Consider the following 19132-nt stretch of genomic DNA (forward strand, 5'->3'; position numbering starts at 1 on the left):
GTGTCACGCCTTGGTTTTAGTATTTTGTGTTTTCGTTATTTATTTGGTCAGGCCAGGGTGTGACATGGGTTTATTTTGTGGTGTGTTTTTCTATTGGGGTTTTAGTAGGCATTGGGATTGCGGCTGAGTAGGGGTGTCTAGCATAGGTTTGGCTGCCTGAGGCGGTTCTCAATCAGAGTCATGTGATTCTCGTTGTCTCTGATTGGGAACCATATTTAGGTAGCCTGGGTTTTACTGTGTGTTTTGTGGGTGATTGTTCCTGTCTCTGTGTTTGTTGTCACCAGATAGGCTGTATAGGTTTTCACGTTTCATTTGTTGTTTTGTATATTAAGTTATTTCATGTATCGTTCATTTTTTAATTAAAGAACATGAGTAACCACCACGCTGCATTTTGGTCCGACTCTCTTTCAACAGACGAACATCGTTACACAGAGTTCATACAGCTGGATGTTCTGGTGCCTCTGGCAGTTCAAACTGATTGGGGCCCACTTTGCTGATGAATGTAATTGTGTTTCTTGAATGTATTTGTAGTTTTTGTATATTTGCATTACACTGTATTTAGTAAATTATTTGTATACATGGTTCCCTTGTGAAAGAGAGACTGGTCTCTATTTTAACAGAGGGACTCTGTTAAAATAAAGGTCAAATTAACCAAATAAAAACTGTATTTGAAAGGATGACAAGATATAGAAAGTGTAGGATTCAGTCTGACTCCAAAGCCTGCCGTGGTTTGAGGGTACATTTATGGTAGGCATTTATGAGCCGTTTGTAAGCAAGTATCTGTGCATCTCATCTCCTCGTACTGATTCATGATCCTGTCAGGTAGAGCTGATCACAATCAGATCACAATGCGTCTTTTAATCGTCTACACCTGTCTAAAAATGCGGGCAGTCAGAATATGGAGACGATTAGGATTAAAGATGCCTGCCAGGGTTTTTGGGGGCAAAACGAGGTGAATGAAGTAGGTTTGAGGAATTAGGTTCAGGACATTGTGCCATTCGGAGTCAATGGGTTGTTCCTCAATGAAGGAGCTGTGGGGAAACATTCTGTGTCAATCCCCCAGATTCAGATTGTGAAACCAAATAAAGAGGTACAGACAGAAAAAATCCAATGCCCGACACTTTTTGACAACCCCTCTGAAAAGTGTTGAAATGAGCCTTATCTTCTAATGTTCCTTTGCTCACAGCGAGGAACTTCCAGTGCAATGGCTGGTGGCTAGGGCCTTGGAGCCGCTCCAGGGAACCTCCAGTGCAATGGCTGGTGGCTAGGGCCTTGGAGCCACTCCAGGGAACCTCCAGTGCAATGGCTGGTGACTGGGGCCTTGGAGCCGCTCCAGGGAACCTCCAGTGCAATGGCTGGTGACTGGGGCCTTGGAGCCACTCCAGGGAACCTCCAGTGCAATGGCTGGTGACTGGGGCCTTGGAGCCGCTCCAGGGAACCTCCAGTGCAATGGCTGGTGACTGGGGCCTTGGAGCCACTCCAGGGAACCTCCAGTGCAATGGCTGGTGACTGGGGCCTTGGAGCCGCTCCAGGGAACCTCCAGTGCAATGGCTGGTGACTGGGGCCTTGGAGCCGCTCCAGGGAACCTCCAGTGCAATGGCTGGTGACTGGGGCCTTGGAGCCGCTCCAGGGAACCTCCAGTGCAATGGCTGGTGACTGGGGCCTTGGAGCCTCTCCAGGGAACTTCCAGTGCAATGACTGGTGACTGGGGCCTTGGAGCCACTCCAGGGAATGCACAGAGCTGCCGATTACCGCTTGTCATGAGGCTCTCTCTCTCTCTGTGTGTGTGTGTGTGTGTGTGTGTGTGTGTGTGTGTGTGTGTGTGTGTGTGTGTGTGTGTGTGTGTGTGTGTGTGTGTGTGTGTGTGTGTGTGTGTGTGTGTGTGTGTGTGTGTGTGTGTGTGTGTGTGTGTGTGTGTGTGTGTGCTTGCGTGCGTGCGTGCGTGCATATATTTGTGTGTGGGAAGAGGAGGAGGGTATCTGGGCCAAGGTCTGATGGAGCAACACACAGCACTCTGCCAATGGCACTGGACACAGTGTGATGGAGTCCAGACCGGGGACAGAACATGAGGAAACAGGCTGCAGGAGAAATCAGTGGAGGGTTGTTGCACACTCAGCACCTGACCAGGCCAGTACAAACACAAATGGTCCATTAAGGGAATGTTTCCTTTTTACAACCAAATCTATTTTTTTATATGTAAATGGCATGTTATGGAAGGTTCCAGAGAACTTCTTCGTGATTTCACATTTTTGAGAAATGTACCCCAAACAGCAAATCACATCATCCTCATTGTGTAGTATGGGGCCCCTGAAAGTGCATGAACAAAGGCACCAAAAACACCCAGATAAACTTTTAGAACCAGCAAAGCTATCAGTATAGTGATGCATGTCTTAAGATCTTAAGATGTTGAACACATGAAATTGTGTCATTCCAAACTTTATCCGCAACGTTATAGGCCTATTCCATTCTGTTGCGACTCCAGAGAAACCTCTCAGTCGATTTTACATGTAACTGCCAAAATATAGGAAACATTGAGTAAATGAGGGATACAAAGTGCTGCTAGCAGCTCTCACAGTCTCACATCAGAATAAGATGTTCATCCATGTTTCTCAAACGTCAAATTTCAAAGTTGTTCCAAATGTCAAATTTCGAAGTGTTTAAGGTTAAGTTTAGGCATTATCTCCACATGTTTAAGGTTAGGCATTAACTCTGAATGGCTAAGGTTAGGCATTAACTCTGAATGGCTAAGGTAAGGTTTAAGGTTTGGGATAGGCTTAAAACAAAAATAAAAACAACAACTTTCTACCGCTGGATCCAACATGCAACATTTAAAATCAGATGTTAACGCCCATTCACCATCCCGGTCCACAACACCCTAGCAAAACCGAGACCTACTTGAAGGTAACAGCATTCACTGTGGCCCCTAGAGGCCATTTTACACGTCATCGCCCAATGTCCTCAGACATGGATGGATGTCGAATACTGACTTGTATCACGGGTGACCTGGCTGCTTAATACGGCGTTGGGCCACCATGAGCCACCAAATCAGCTTCAATGCACCTTGCCACAGATTCTACAAGTGTCTGAAACTTCCTGTGTGGAAGCACCCCATGCTTTCCACAGCTAAGATGCTTTATGTTCGGGTTTCCTTTATTTTGGCAGTTACATGCAGCAGCAGGCTATGCGGAAAATGGAACAGCTGGATAGGGGAAATGTCTTGAGTTGTGCAAAAGGGAACATAACATTGCGGATAAAGTTCGGAATGACACAATTTAATGCGTACAACATCTTAACATTTGCATCACTATACTGAGTGCTTTGTCATTTCTAAAAGGACGTATTTGGGTGTTTTTGGAGCCTTTGTTAATGTTTTTTCAGGGCTCCATATTACACAACGAGGACGAAGACGTGATTTGCTGTTTGGGCTAAATTTCTCAAAAACATGCGATATCACAAAACAAATGTCTGGAACCTTCTATAACATGCCATTTATATCAAAAATAGAGATTTGGTTGTAAACAAAGGAAACTTCTCCTTTAATGTTGAACTTATTGCAGCAATTTATTGGAGGACTTCATGGCTTGGCTAGTCAATATTATCATATTAAAATGTATCTAAATGTGGGTAACTTAATACACCCCGCCATTATGTGTTTGGCATTCTTCACAGTGATACTGTATTGACTGGTTTTCATATGATCCACAGGAGCGTGGCTGAAGAATTTAGGCAACAGAAAAACCGTTTTTTTGAATGAAGTGTATTTTTTAAACCTATATTATACAAGCTGTTCTTTGACCAGGTCCTCCATCCCTGCCCTGGTGTGCCTGTGTTGTTTGCACAGTAGGCTATAGTATGACCTTGTCAAAAATGCTATGGGCAGGTAGCCTAGCGGTTAAGAGCATTGGGCCAGTAGGTTGCTGGTTCGTATCCCTGAGTCGACTAGGTGAAAAATCTGTCTATGTGCCCTTGAGCAAAGCACTTAACCTTCATTGCTCCTGTAAGTCGCACTGGAAAAGAGCGTCTGCTAAATGACTGAAATGTCAAATCAAGTCCTGTGTCTTGGGCCAATGGTGAGCTGTGGAGGCAGGTGGGCATGACACATAACATGAAGGAGAGTCACGTGACGTGTCTGTGTGTGATGACATTTCAGGGGTTGTCTGACCACAGGATGTGTGCCTTCTGCAGCACTGAATACGGGAGAAAGCACAGCACCCTTCAATGCAGAATAAGATCCTATTTTATTATGATAAGAGGAATGCACAGTAGTACAGGAACAATAATAGGAGCTGTAGGTTATGTTTATAACCCTGTAATACATATACATACATATAAAAACATTTAGTAACTGTAGATGAAGGGAATTTAAAAGTGATTAAAATACCCATATTTCTGGTCTTCAGCTTCTGTGAAAATGTTTCTACTACATTGGCCAACGCAGCAGCTAGTGAACATGAGTTGGATTATTGCCTTGCTCCCTAATGTCATTCCTTTGTTAGGGGGCGTCCTGCTCAAGGGAAAGACGGGCTCTTTCTATTCGCTGAAAAGATAGGTGTGTCGGGGGGGTCTTTCACACCAGCTGTCAATCATTACGTCAGTTCCGGCTGGTGGGCAGTGCTCTGTGGGCTGTATGTGGGCGATTTTGACAGCAGCAGAGTTGTTTAGGAGACAAACAAGGACGTGTTGAAGGGGACAATTCTTTCCCTCCTTGTTCCACTCGAACTCGCACTGACAGCTTCTCAACGCACGGAGGTTTCTGACGGGATGTCGGTTTCCGATCGGGCTGTCCATTGTAAGGTAGATCGATTTTGATAGGTTTATTATTGCACATGTCGATGTGACTCTCAATGCATCGCTTGCTCCATGACTGATATCACAGAATTTCTAGACTGTATAGTTTTGACATTGAATTGAAGTGTTGAGATTGAAATTTCCCGGTGTTCATCGACGGATATTTTAAAAGAATTTATCCCATTCATGATAGTTTCAGCAACAAAAACTGAAAAATCAATGAATGCATGTTGCAATGGGATATCTGGGGCCATTGTTATTGTACAGTCGAGTACGCCTGCGCATCCGACCTATGTATATGATACATGCTTTTTTGGATGTAGGCCAATGGCTATTGATAGCTCCAGGGTTCCGTACTGCAGGGGTCCGCGAATATATATATATAAAAACAGTATTGGTTTTGATTGTTGGATAATTTCAATGTTTTAATGAATATCGCTAGCAACAACAGAATAAACCCATGTTGAATGACATACCTACAGTAGAGGAGAATGTTTTACTTCTAATGATGGCAACTTTATTTCTCAACTCCTAATGTTGAACAAATTGAACTCATTGGAGCCAAATACACTCAATGGAATATCTGAAATGGGCTTTGAAAAAGTACCCGCTACCAGTGCAGAAAGTGCTTTCTTGACTTGGACATACATGTTTGCCAACACACGGCTAACCTTTGTTTAACCAGCTAAATATCTGTTCTTAGCGAAAATGTATTTGAAGTTACCTGTCTAACTAATAGGCTATGTTAGAGTTTACACTTCCAATTATAACGTGGGGAGGTCAAAATAATAATAAAAAACGACGATCTATTTATTTTATAATGTGAATTACTTCTCCTTGACGTTCTCATTCACCCGACCATAAGACAAGACATGCATTTAAAAATATATATTGTTGCTAATGTATGATGAGTCCCTGGGTCGCCAGTTTGCCTAAGAGGGGGTCCCTGGGCAAGAAAAGGTTAAAGACCCCTGGGTTGGGCTACTTCTATAAATAATGTATTGGAAAATTGCCATGAGAGTTTTGTAACATGTGAGCTTTGTAACATTCGAATACATAATTAGGCTGCAAGTTGCATATGCATGACATTGTTGAGTTTACTACAATGTAATTGTTTTAGTTTTTCCCAGATTTTCTCATTCAGAATAATTCAGTAGTAATAATTTTGCTCAGAATGAGTATATTATGTTGAGTATGACTAGCCTACACTTTGAAGTTGGTCTTTATATGGCAAATAGGGGCGAGAGGCGGTGTTGAGGACAGAATCAGTAATGACGCTAAAACGTGTGTCTGGGCGGTCAGGTTTTGGAAGGAAGCTTGGAGGCCTGTTGAAAGTGAATGGGTATTACTGTAAGGGAAGAGGACGCATGTGTTGAGAGTTGGCTCAGTGCTCAGGGTGATCATCCTTTTGTCCTGGCCTGCAGGATTGCTTCCCTTCTAATCATGAAGATATTTCCAGGTTTGCTCTGTTTTTAGAATAAATGTACTTCATTCACACTATCTATAAACGATATACTATTATACTTGTCTATGTGTGTATGCAGATGGGATAAAAGGGTCCCACATGTGTGTCTGAATGGTCAGGTCTTTATAATGGGCTTCATAATACGATTATAAAGGGTTTGTGAAGGATATACAAGTACAATATCAAGTTATTTCTAGACTACTAATGGTTAGTTCATACCTACATTTAGTACGTAACGTGGTGCCGAAATGACTTGTTTTTTTAGCAGATCAAAGTTATGCACATTACGCAAAATGTATATTAATCAAACTAAATTGTAACCTAGTATGTGTATAATGCTTGCCGTGCAATGATCTCTTATGAAGGGAATCAACAACCTACCAATAGAGCCTTTCAGTGCCAAATTGCACACTTCCTCTGTGAGTCTGAAACTTGACCCAAATCCTGCCGTTCCTGTTCCTGCCCCAGTCCTCCAAGCTACAGGAATGCTGCCCGGGTTTTTCCACATTCAAGCTGGTTGGGATTTTAATCCACTTGTTACCTTCTTTTAGTCACCTAAAAAGAAATCTGAATTTGGTACTCATACAAGTTGCGGTCAAATATATTGGCACCCTTGCACTTTACAACGGAGTGCAATGGAGCAGAATGTTCAGTATTCTCTTTTAAAAACTGGCTATATATATATATATATGGCTATATATATATATATAATGGCTATATATATATATATATATATATATATATATATATATATATATATATATTATGTAGTACTTTTACCCCCTTTTCGTGATATCCAATTGGTAGTTACAGTCTTGTCCCATTGCTGCAAATCCAGTATGGACTCGGGAGAGGTGAAGCTCGAGAGTCATGCATTTTCAGAAATACAAGCCAGTCAAGCCGTACACTTGACTCTGAGGCCAGCCACACCAATGTGTCGGAGGAAACACCGTCCAGCTGGTGACCGAAGTCAGCTTGCAGGCGCCCGGCCTGCCACAAGGAGTTGCTAGAGCCGATTGGGACAAGGACATCCCGGTCAGTCAAACCCTCCCCTAACCCGGATGACGCTGGGCCAATTGTGCGCCGCCTCATGGGTCTCCCGGTCACGGCCGGCTGTGAGACAGCCTGGGATCAAACCCGGGTCTGTAGTGACGCCTTGGATCGCTGCGCCACTCGGGAGGCCCTTGAATGGCTATTATGACCATGTAGGCACCTGCAACTTACCACAGGTGAGGTAAATTAGACATACACGAGAATCACCTGCCTCCAAACAAATTATTTTGAATTTCGAATAATTTAGTCCAGGCCATTTTTTTGCTTTGAAGTGGAAAATCTAAATATATATTTTTTTCTTTTCTTAAACCTTAACAGTTATAAATCAAACAAATACACATGTGAACACCAAACATTTTTTGTTAACACATTTTTTAAGAAATAGTGAATGGTGCAAGGGTGCCAATATATTTAACCACAACTGTTGATCACAGTATTCTCTGTGAGGTTTGGTAAGGATAGCCTGGACAGTCACTGACTGCACTGTGTAGTGGTAGTTGAGGGTTACATTAGTCTCTCAGGTTGCTGCCTTGGGGCCCTCTTCACACTGCCAGGGCCATGTGGACGTGGAGTTTGCCTTTAGTTCAAAGCTCACCCTTCCATCATTGAAAATTTCCACCTAGGCCCTCCTCACGCTGAAAAGTTTCTACTTGTTTTAAGGTCCAGCAATGATCTGCCATGGTTGAGGCCTCCCGGGTGGTGCAGTGGTCTAAGGCACTAGCTTTGCCACCAGAGATTCTGGGTTCGAGCCCAGGCTCTGTCGCAGCCAACCGTGACTGTGAGGTCCATGGGGTGGTGCACAATTGGCACAGCGTCATCTGGGTTAGGGAGGGCTTGGCTAGCAGGGATATCCTTGTCTCATTGTGCACTAGTGGCTCCTGTGGTGGGCCGGGATCAGTGCATGCTGTCCAGGTCGCTAGCGGTACGGTGTTTCCTCTGACACATAGGTGCGGCTGGCTTCCGGGTTGGATTTGTGTTGTGTCAAGAAGCAGTGCGGGTTGTTCTTTGGAGGACGCGTGGCTCTCGACCTTTGCCTCGCCCGTACGGCAATGAGACAAGACAGTAACTACTACCAATTGGATACCATTAAATTGGGGAGAAAAAGGGGTTCAAGAGTTTAGAGTTACTTGTAACTAGGAAAGTAAGTTTGGAACAAATTCTTATTCACAATGATGACCTAGGAACTGCCTAGTTCAGGGGCAAAATGACAGATTTTTACCTTGTCGGCTCAGGGATTTGATCTAGCAACCTTTCAGTTATTGGCCTATGCTCTAACCACTAGGCTACCTGCCACCTTGGTGTCCACATCAGCAACAAACTATCATGGTTCAAACACACCAAGAGAGTCTCCCCCTCAGGAGACTGAAAATATTTGGCAGTGCTCCCCAGATCCTCCAAAAATTCTACAGCTGCACTATCAAGAGCATCCTGACTGGTTGCATCGCCGCCTGGTATGGCAATTTCTCGGCATCCCACCGCAAGGCGCTACTGAGTGTAGAGCGTACGGCCCAATACATACATTTGACCCACAATCTCGGGACTCAGTCCCTTCCTAACCATGTGTTGTACATGTTTAGTCTATTCCTAAAGATCTATGGGAGACTTCTCCTGCTCTGTCCTTAGGCAGTCTGTTTCTATGTGGCTCGGCTGCACTGTGAGAGACTTGTCTCTACTCTAGGAACCTGAGACCTGTAATCAGCTTGTGCTTGGCTTTGCTGCATAGAGACACAGAGACAGAGGAAGAAAGAGACAGACAGAAAGAAAGAGAGACAGAGGGAGAGGGATTCCTCTTTTCACCTCAAACAGGACTTTCCGGTTTCCTCTGAACTGCGTTCTTTCTTACATTTAGCACCGGTCTTTCTCTGTGAGTCCATAAAGAAAATGTTGTCAGTAGGTTTGCAACAAGAATCCTCTTTCGGAAGCCTGGTATGCATGTTCATTAGGTGACTTTGTTGAGACAGTTGAGAGTCATTTCTGAAGAGAAATGACACCATACACTAGTAAGAGGCTTCTGCAATACAAAGGATCTGTTCATGGAGGTATCGGCATGCGCCTGAGCGTGTGTATGTGTTGAGGCGCATGAGCGTGTGTATGTGTTGAGGCGCATGAGCGTGTGTATGTGTTGAGGTGTATGAGCGTGTGTATGTGTTGAGGTGTATGAGCGTGTGTATGTGTTGAGGTGTATGAGCGTGTGTATGTGTTAAGGTGTATGAGCGTGTGTATGTGTTGAGGCGTATGAGCATGTGTATGTGTTGAGGCGTATGAGCATGTGTATGTGTTGAGGTGTATGAGCGTGTGTATGTGTTGAGGCGTATGACGTGTGTATGGGTTGAGGCGTATGAGCGTGTGCATGTGTTGAGGCGTATGAGCGTGTGTATGTGTTGAGGCGTATGAGCGTGTGTATGTGTTGAGGCGTATGAGCGTATGTATGTGTTGAGGCGCGTGTGTAGGTGTTGAGGCGTATGAGCGTGTGTATGTGTTAAGGCGTATGAGCGTGTGTATGTGTTGAGGCGTATGAGCGTATGTATGTGTTGAGGCGCATGAGCGTGTGTATGTGTTGAGGCGTATGAGCGTATGTATGTGTTGAGGCGCATGAGCGTGTGTATGTGTTGAGGCGTATGAGCGTGTGTATGTGTTGAGGCGTATGAGCGTATGTATGTGTTGAGGCGCATGAGCGTGTGTATGTGTTGAGGCGTATGAGCGTATGTATGTGTTGAGACGCATGAGCGTGTGTATGTGTTGAGGCGTATGAGCGTGTGTATGTGTTGAGGCGTATGAGCGTGTGTATGTGTTGAGGCGCATGAGCGTGTGTATGTGTTGAGGCGTATGAGCGTGTGTATGTGTTGAGGAGTGTGAGCGTATGTATGTGTTGAGGCCTATGAGCGTGTATATGTGTTGAGGTGTATGAGTGTGTGTGTATGTGTTGAGGCATATGAGCGTGTGTATGTGTTGAGGCGTATGAGCGTGTGTATGTGTTGAGGCGTGTGAGCGTATGTATGTGTTGAGGCGTATGAGCGTGTGCATGTGTTGAGGCATATGAGCATGTGTATGTGTTGAGGCGTGTGAGCGTATGTATGTGTTGAGGCGTGTGAGCGTATGTATGTGTTGAGGCGTATGAGCGTGTGTATGTGTTTAGAGGCGTATGAGCGTGTGTATGTGTTGAGGCGTATGAGCGTGTGTATGTGTTAAGGCGCATGAGCGTGTGTATGTGTTGAGGCGCATGAGCGTGTGTATGTGTTGAGGCGCATGAGCGTGTGTATGTGTTGAGGCGCATGAGCGTGTGTATGTGTTGAGGCGTATGAGCGCGTGTATATGTTGAGGCGTATGAGCATGTGTATGTGTGGAGGCGTATGAGCGTGTGTATGTGTTGAGGCGTATGAGCGTGTGTATGTGTTGAGGCGTATGAGTGTATGTATGTGTTGAGGCGTATGAGCGTGTGTATGTGTTGAGGCGTATGAGCGTGTGTATGTGTTGAGGCACATGAGCGTGTGTATGGGTTGAGGCGTATGAGCGTGTGTATGTGTTGAGGCACATGAGCGTGTGTATGGGTTGAGGCGTATGAGCGTGTGTATGTGTTGAGGCGTATGAGCGTGTGTATGTGTTGAGGCGTATGAGCGTGTGTATGTGTTGAGGCGTATGAGCGTGTGTATGTGTTAAGGCGTATGAGCGTGTGTATGTGTTGAGGCGTATGAGCGTATGTATGTGTTGAGGCGCATGAGCGCGTGTATGTGTTGAGGCGTATGAGCGTGTGTATGTGTTGAGGCGTAGGAGCGTGTGTTGTGTTAAGGCGTATGAGCGTGTGTATGTGTTGAGCGCATGAGCGTGTGTATGTGTTGAGCGTATGAGCGTGTGTATGTGTTGAGCGTATGAGCGTATGTATGTGTTGAGCGCATGAGCGCGTGTATGTGTTGAGCGTATGAGCGTATGTATGTGTTGAGCGCATGAGCGCGTGTATGTGTTGAGCGTATGAGCGTGTGTATGTGTTGAGCGTATGAGCGTGTGTATGTGTTGAGGCATGTGAGCGTATGTATGTGTTGAGCGCATGAGCGCATGTATGTGTTGAGCGTATGAGCGGGTGTATGTGTTGAGCGCATGAGCGTATGTATGTGTTGAGCGTATGAGCGTGTGTATGTGTTAGGCGTATGAGCGTATGTATGTGTTGAGCGCATGAGCGCGTGTATGTGTTGAGGCGTATGAGCGTGTGTATGTGTTGAGGCGTATTAGCGTGTGTATGTGTTCAGGCGCATGAGCGCATGTATGTGTTGAGGCGTATGAGCGGGTGTATGTGTTGAGGCGCATGAGCGTATGTATGTGTTGTGGCGTATGAGCGTGTGTATGTGTTGAGGCATATGAGCGTGTGTATGTGTTGAGGCGTATGAGCGTGTGTACGTGTTGAGGCGTGTGAGCGTATGTATGTATTGAGGCGTATTTGCGTGTGCATGTGTTGTGGCGTATGAGTGTGTGTATGTGTTGAGGCGTATGAGTGTATGTATGTGTTGAGGCGTATGAGCGTGTGTATGTGTTGAGGCGTATGAGCGTGTGTATGTGTTGAGGCACATGAGCGTGTGTATGGGTTGAGGCGTATGAGCGTGTGTATGTGTTGAGGCACATGAGCGTGTGTATGGGTTGAGGCGTATGAGCGTGTGTATGTGTTGAGGCGTATGAGCGTGTGTATGTGTTGAGGCGTATGAGCGTGTGTATGTGTTGAGGCGTATGAGCGTGTGTATGTGTTAAGGCGTATGAGCGTGTGTATGTGTTGAGGCGTATGAGCGTATGTATGTGTTGAGGCGCATGAGCGCGTGTATGTGTTGAGGCGTATGAGCGTGTGTATGTGTTGAGGCGTAGGAGCGTGTGTTGTGTTAAGGCGTATGAGCGTGTGTATGTGTTGAGGCGCATGAGCGTGTGTATGTGTTGAGGCGTATGAGCGTGTGTATGTGTTGAGGCGTATGAGCGTATGTATGTGTTGAGGCGCATGAGCGCGTGTATGTGTTGAGGCGTATGAGCGTATGTATGTGTTGAGGCGCATGAGCGCGTGTATGTGTTGAGGCGTATGAGCGTGTGTATGTGTTGAGGCGTATGAGCGTGTGTATGTGTTGAGGCATGTGAGCGTATGTATGTGTTGAGGCGCATGAGCGCATGTATGTGTTGAGGCGTATGAGCGGGTGTATGTGTTGAGGCGCATGAGCGTATGTATGTGTTGAGGCGTATGAGCGTGTGTATGTGTTGAGGCGTATGAGCGTATGTATGTGTTGAGGCGCATGAGCGCGTGTATGTGTTGAGGCGTATGAGCGTGTGTATGTGTTGAGGCGTATTAGCGTGTGTATGTGTTCAGGCGCATGAGCGCATGTATGTGTTGAGGCGTATGAGCGGGTGTATGTGTTGAGGCGCATGAGCGTATGTATGTGTTGTGGCGTATGAGCGTGTGTATGTGTTGAGGCATATGAGCGTGTGTATGTGTTGAGGCGTATGAGCGTGTGTACGTGTTGAGGCGTGTGAGCGTATGTATGTATTGAGGCGTATTTGCGTGTGCATGTGTTGTGGCGTATGAGTGTGTGTGTGTGTGTGTGTGTGTGTGTGTGTGTGTGTGTGTGTGTGTGTGTGTGTGTGTGTGTGTGTGTGTGTGTGTGTGTGTGTGTGTGTGTGTGTGTGTGTGTGTGTGTGTGTGTGTGTGTGTGTGTGTGTGTGTACGTGCATATGTTCATGCACATGTTTGTACATGTGTGTATGTGTATCTATGTAATTCTCTGTCTGTGCATGATTGATCTCTCTCTCTCTAGTAACCATTGGATTAGCTCCAAAGCAGTAGTGTGCGGTAAAGTCTGATGCCCGGTAAGGTCTGATGCCGGGTAAGGTCTGATGCCGGGTATGTTCTGATGCCCGGTAAGATCTGATGCCCGGTAAGGTCTGATGCCTGGTAAGGTCTGATGCCGGGTAAGGTCTGATGCCCGGTAAGGTCTGATGCCGGGTAAGGTCTGATGCCGGACAAGGTCTGATGCCGGGTAAGGTTTGATGCCGGGTAAGGTCTGATGCCGGGTAAGGTCTGATGCCGGGTAAGATCTGATGCCCGGTAAGGTCTGATGCCGGGTAAGGTCTGATGCCGGGTAAGGTCTGATGCCCGGTAAGGTCTGAGGCCCGGTAAGGTCTGATGCCGGGTAAGATCTGATGCCGGGTAAGGTCTGATGCCGGGTAAGGTCTAATGCCGGGTAAGATCTGATAACGGGTAGGCTCTTTCTATCCCCTTCTCTCACTCGCACACACACTCATAAAGTGGATTTTTTCTACGGTGTTTATCGGTACGACAGGATCACAAAGATAACCATCAAACAACCACAACCAATCATCAAACAGCAGCAGATAGGCGACGCAAATATTAGACACACATTCACAGGCCCTAATTGCTTGTGTCCTGCGCGAACAGTTACCTTAGAAAGCTAAGGTAACTGAGCTAAACGACTACCGCCCCGTAGCACTCACTTCCGTCATCATGAAGTGCTTTGAGAGACTAGTCAAGGACCATATCACCTCCACCCTACCTGACACCCTAGACCCACTCCAATTTGCTTACCGCCCAAATAGGTCCACAGACGATGCAATCTCAACCACACTGCACACTGCCCTAACCCACCTGGACAAGAGGAATACCTATGTGAGAATGCTGTTCATCGACTACAGCTCGGCATTCAACACCATAGTACCCTCCAAGCTCGTCATCAAGCTCGAGACCCTGGGTCTCGACCCCGCCCTGTGCAACTGGGTACTGGACTTCCTGACGGGCCGCCCCAGGTGGTGAGGGTAGGCAACAACATCTCCTCCCCGCTGATCCTCAACACGGGGCCCCACAAGGTGCGTTCTGAGCCCTCTCCTGTACTCCCTGTTCACCCACGACTGCGTGGCCACGCACGCCTCCAACTCAATCATCAAGTTTGCGGACGACACAACAGTGGTAGGCTTGATTACCAACAACGACGAGACGGCCTACAGGGAGGAGGTGAGGGCCCTCGGAGTGTGGTGTCAGGAAAATAACCTCACACTCAACGTCAACAAAACTAAGGAGATGATTGTGGACTTCAGGAAACAGCAGAGGGAACACCCCCATATCCACATCGATGGAACAGTAGTGGAGAGGGTAGCTAGTTTTAAGTTCCTCGGCATACACATCACAGACAAACTGAATTGGTCCACTCACACTGACAGCGTCGTGAAGAAGGCGCAGCAGCGCCTATTCAACCTCAGGAGGCTGAAGAAATTCGGCTTGTCACCAAAAGCACTCACAAACTTCTACAGATGCACAATCGAGAGCATCCTGGCGGGCTGTATCACCGCCTGGTACGGCAACTGCTCCGCCCTCAACCGTAAGGCTCTCAGAGGGTAGTGAGGACTGCACAACGCATCACCGGGGGCAAACTACCTGCCCTCCAGGACACCTACACCACCCGTTGTTACAGGAAGGCCATAAAGATCATCAAGGACATCAACCACCGAACCACTGCCTGTTCACCCCGCTATCATCCAGAAGGCGAGGTCAGTACAGGTGCATCAAAGCTGGGACCGAGAGTCTGAAAAACAGCTTCTATCTCAAGGCCATCAGACTGTTAAACAGCCACCACTAACACTGAGTGGCTGCTGCCAACACACTGTCATTGACACTGACCCAACTCCAGCCATTTTAATAATGGGAATTGATGGGAAATTATGTAAATATATCACTAGCCACTTTAAACAATGCTACCTTATATAATGTTACTTACCCTACATTATTAATCTCATATGCATATGTATATACTGTACTCTACATCATCGACTGCATCCTTATGTAACACATGTATCACTAGCCACTTTAACTATGCCACTTTGTTTACTTTGTCTACACACTCATCTCATATGTATATACTGTACTCGATACCATCTACTGTATGCTGCCCTGTACCATCACTCATTCATATATCCTTATGTACATGTTCCTTATCCCCTTACACTGTGTATAAGACAGTAGTTTTGGAATTGTTAGTTAGATTACTTGTTGGTTATCACTGCATTGTCGGAACTAGAAGCACAAGCATTTCGCTACACTCGCATTAACATCTGCTAACCATGTGTATGTGACAAATAAAATTTGATTTGATTTGATTTGATTTTTGATTTGACTTTCAGCACTACAGACAGCAGCCCAAATGCCAGCAAGTAGGCCTACATGTAGACAGTACTATACACACAACATGCCTAGTAGTCAGCGCTACTGATAGAGATATATACTAACACAATAGACATGTAATGTAATAATGGTAGTCAGCGCTACTGATAGAGATATATACTAACACAATAGACATGTAATATAATAATGGTAGTCAGTGCTACTGATAGAGATATATACTAACACAATAGACATGTAATGTAATAATGGTAGTCAGTGCTACTGATAGAGATATATACTAACACAATAGACATGTAATGTAATAATGGTAGACGGCGCTACTGATTGAGATATATACTACCGGTCAAAAGTTTAAGAACACCTACTCATTCAAGGGTTTTTCTTTATTTTTACTATTTTCTACATTGTAGAATAATAGTGAAGACATCAAAACTATGAAATAACACATGGAATCATGTAGTAAGAAAAAAGCGTTAAACAAATGTAAAAAATAATTAATATTTGAGATTCTTCAAATAGCCACCCTTTGTCTTGATGACAGCTTTGTGTTGAAAGTGCGTTGGCCGGTGGACAGAAACAAAAGGAGGCCATGTGGTGGAGAGTGATGTACTGTAGGCACTGGAGAAGGGGGTGTGAGCAGGTGCGTCTAGGTGTGATGTTGTGGATGTTTGTGTGCATTCTCAGTTTTTCGAATGATGGAGGTCACTGTGTTCTTGGGGAATTCCAATGCTGCAGATATTTTTTGGTACCCTTCCCCAGATCTGTGCCTCGATACAAAAGTCTCTGAGCTCTATGGACAATTCATTTGACCTCATGGCTTGGTTTTTGCTCTGACATGCACTGTCAACTGGTGGACCTTATGTAGACAGGTGTGTGCCTTTCCAAGTCATGTCCAATCAATTGAATTTATCACAGATAGACTGCAATCACGTCAAGGATGGTCAATGGAAACAGGATGCACCTGAGCTCAATTTCGAGTCTCATAGCAAAGGGGCTGAATACTTAGGCTGGGTTTCTGTACAGCACAATGTGACATCGGCTGATGTAAAAAGGGCTTCATAAATACATTTGATTGATGGATTGATTATGTAAATAGGGTATTTCTGTTTTTTAGTAGATTGCTGAGGGAAAAAATGATTTTAATACATTTTAGAAAAGGGCTGAAATGTAACAAAATGTGGAAAAAGTCAAGGGGTCTGAATACTTTCCGAAAGCACTGGAGCAGGAACAGCCCTTCTCCACAGCATAGTGTTGATAAATAATTTCCACTTACCTAGGCTCATCCAATCAACTGAACAGGCTGCAGTGGCACTCTGAGCTGGTCAGTGGGGCTTTATAGTGGGGCTCTACAGTAGAACGTCTATGGCGGAACACCTATGAAGACTGGTCAGGGCTTTACCCAGTAATGGAATCAGACATTACTAGAGCAGAAGAGGCTGAAACTAGGTGACTGACATCTTTACATTTACATTTAAGTCATTTAGCAGACGCTCTTATCCAGAGCGACTTACAAATTGGTGCAATCACCTTATGACATCCAGTGGGACAGTCACTTATCAATAGTGCATCTAAAACTAGGGGGGGTGGGGTGAGAGGGATTACTTAACCTATCCTAGGTATTCCTTAAAGAGGTGGGGCGGGGTGTATGTAGCGAGACGTGGCCGAGCCCAACCTCACTCCCACCTCCACCTCCGACTCACCAGCATCATGGATGCCTAAACCCCACCTCCCACCCCTTCGGCTCCATACACCCCGCTCCATACACCCCACCCCGCTCCATGCACCCCGCTCCATACACCCCGCTCCATACACCCCGCTCCATACACCCCGCCCCATACACCCCGCCCCATACACCCCGCTCCATACACCCCGCTCCATACACCCCGCCGCATACACCCCGCTCCATACACCCCGCTCCATACACCCCGCTCCATACACCCCGCTCCATGCACCCCGCTCCATGCACCCGCTCCATGCACCCGCTCCATGCACTCCGCTCCATGCACCCCGCTCCATGCACCCCGCCCCATACACCCCGCTCCATACACCCCGCTCCATACACCCCGCCGCATACACCCCGCTCCATACACCCCGCTCCATACACTCCGCTCCATGCACCCCGCTCCATGCACCCCGCCCCATACACCCCGCCCCATACACCCCGCTCCATGCACCCCGCTCCATGCACCCCGCCCCATACACCCCGCTCCATGCACCCGCTCCATGCACCCCGCTCCATACACCCCGCTCCATACATCCCGCTCCATACACCCCGCTCCATGCACCCCGCTCCATGCACCCCGCTCCATGCACCCCGCTCCATACACCCCGCTCCATACACCCCGCCGCATACACCCCGCTCCATACACCCCGCTCCATACACCCCGCTCCATGCACCCCGCTCCATGCACCCCGCTCCATGCACTCCGCTCCATGCACCCCGCTCCATGCACCCCGCCCCATACACCCCGCTCCATGCACCCGCTCCATGCACCCCGCCCCATACACCCCGCTCCATGCACCCCGCTCCATGCACCCCGCTCCATACACCCCGCTCCATACACACCGCTCCATACACACCGCTCCATACACCCCGCTCCATGCACCCCGCTCCATGCACCCCGCTCCATGCACCCCGCTCCATGCACCCCGCCCCATACACCCCGCCCCATACACCCCGCCCCATGCACCCCGCTCCATGCACCCCGCTCCATGCACCCCGCTCCATACACCCCGCTCCATACATCCCGCTCCATACACCCCGCTCCATACACCCGCCCCATACACCCCGCCCCATGCACCCCGCTCCATGCACCCCGCTCCATGCACCCCGCTCCATGCACCCCGCCCCATACACCCCGCCCCATACACCCCGCTCCATGCACCCCGCTCCATGCACCCCGCTCCATACACCCCGCTCCATACATCCCGCTCCATACACCCCGCTCCATACACCCCGCTCCATACACCCCGCTCCATAAACCCCGCCCCATACACCCCGCCCTATACACCCCGCTCTATACACCCCGCTCTATACACCCCGCTCTATACACCCCGCTCTATACACCCCGCTCTATACACCCCGCTCTATACACCCCGCCCCATACACCCCGCTCTGACAGATACAGCAGACCCCGACTCCAAAACTACAGAGCAAAGAGCTAGTGAGAAAGAGACACTCAAGTGAGCCCATCACAAGCATCATAGGCAAACCAGTCCTATCCGGCACCCATAGATTTAAGCCCCTTGGGGTTCAAACTACCCTGACAGTCAGTCAGCTGACATCAATGGGCCATGATGATGGTGATGGCTCCTCCCCATCCTTAGCTCAGACAAGCTCCTGTCCAGAGCAGCTTACAGTAAGTCTGTCTGTGACCCAATCCTATAGATGGGACTGAGGGATTTTACCATGGAAGATCTAGGCTTCGTCAAAAATGGCACCCTATTCCCTTTGCAGTGCACTACTGTTGTGCAGGGCCCATAGGGTAGTGCACCATTAAGGGAATATGGTACCATTTGGAATGCATACCTAAGGCAACCGGGTGGTGAAGATGAAGGCTGTGGTTTCAGAGGACGTTCCGAGGGGAAAACACATGGTATCTCTCATAACCCTCTGGCCACACACTGGTTGAATAAACGTTGTTTCCATATCATTTCTATGAAATTAGGTTTTA

At 47.2% G+C, this 19132-nt stretch overlaps 1 protein-coding gene across 3 annotated transcripts in view; it reads left to right on the forward strand.

Annotated features, from left to right (window-relative positions):
- The first annotated feature begins 4612 nt into the window (after nucleotides 1-4612).
- LOC124037641 (peroxisome proliferator-activated receptor alpha-like) overlaps nucleotides 4613-19132 on the forward strand; it is a 76697-nt gene continuing 62177 nt past the window's right edge. The window contains exon 1 of one of the 3 annotated variants that reach the window (XM_046352563.1): nucleotides 4613-4794. The gene's annotated coding sequence lies outside the window, so the exon portion shown is untranslated. Of the gene's footprint in view, nucleotides 4795-6119; nucleotides 6248-19132 lie in introns of those variants that run through there. The other 2 variants (XM_046352564.1, XM_046352565.1) reach the window with 2 other exon arrangements.

Source organism: Oncorhynchus gorbuscha, linkage group LG06, assembly GCF_021184085.1.
Source record: "Oncorhynchus gorbuscha isolate QuinsamMale2020 ecotype Even-year linkage group LG06, OgorEven_v1.0, whole genome shotgun sequence".
Lineage (NCBI taxonomy): Eukaryota > Metazoa > Chordata > Actinopteri > Salmoniformes > Salmonidae > Oncorhynchus > Oncorhynchus gorbuscha.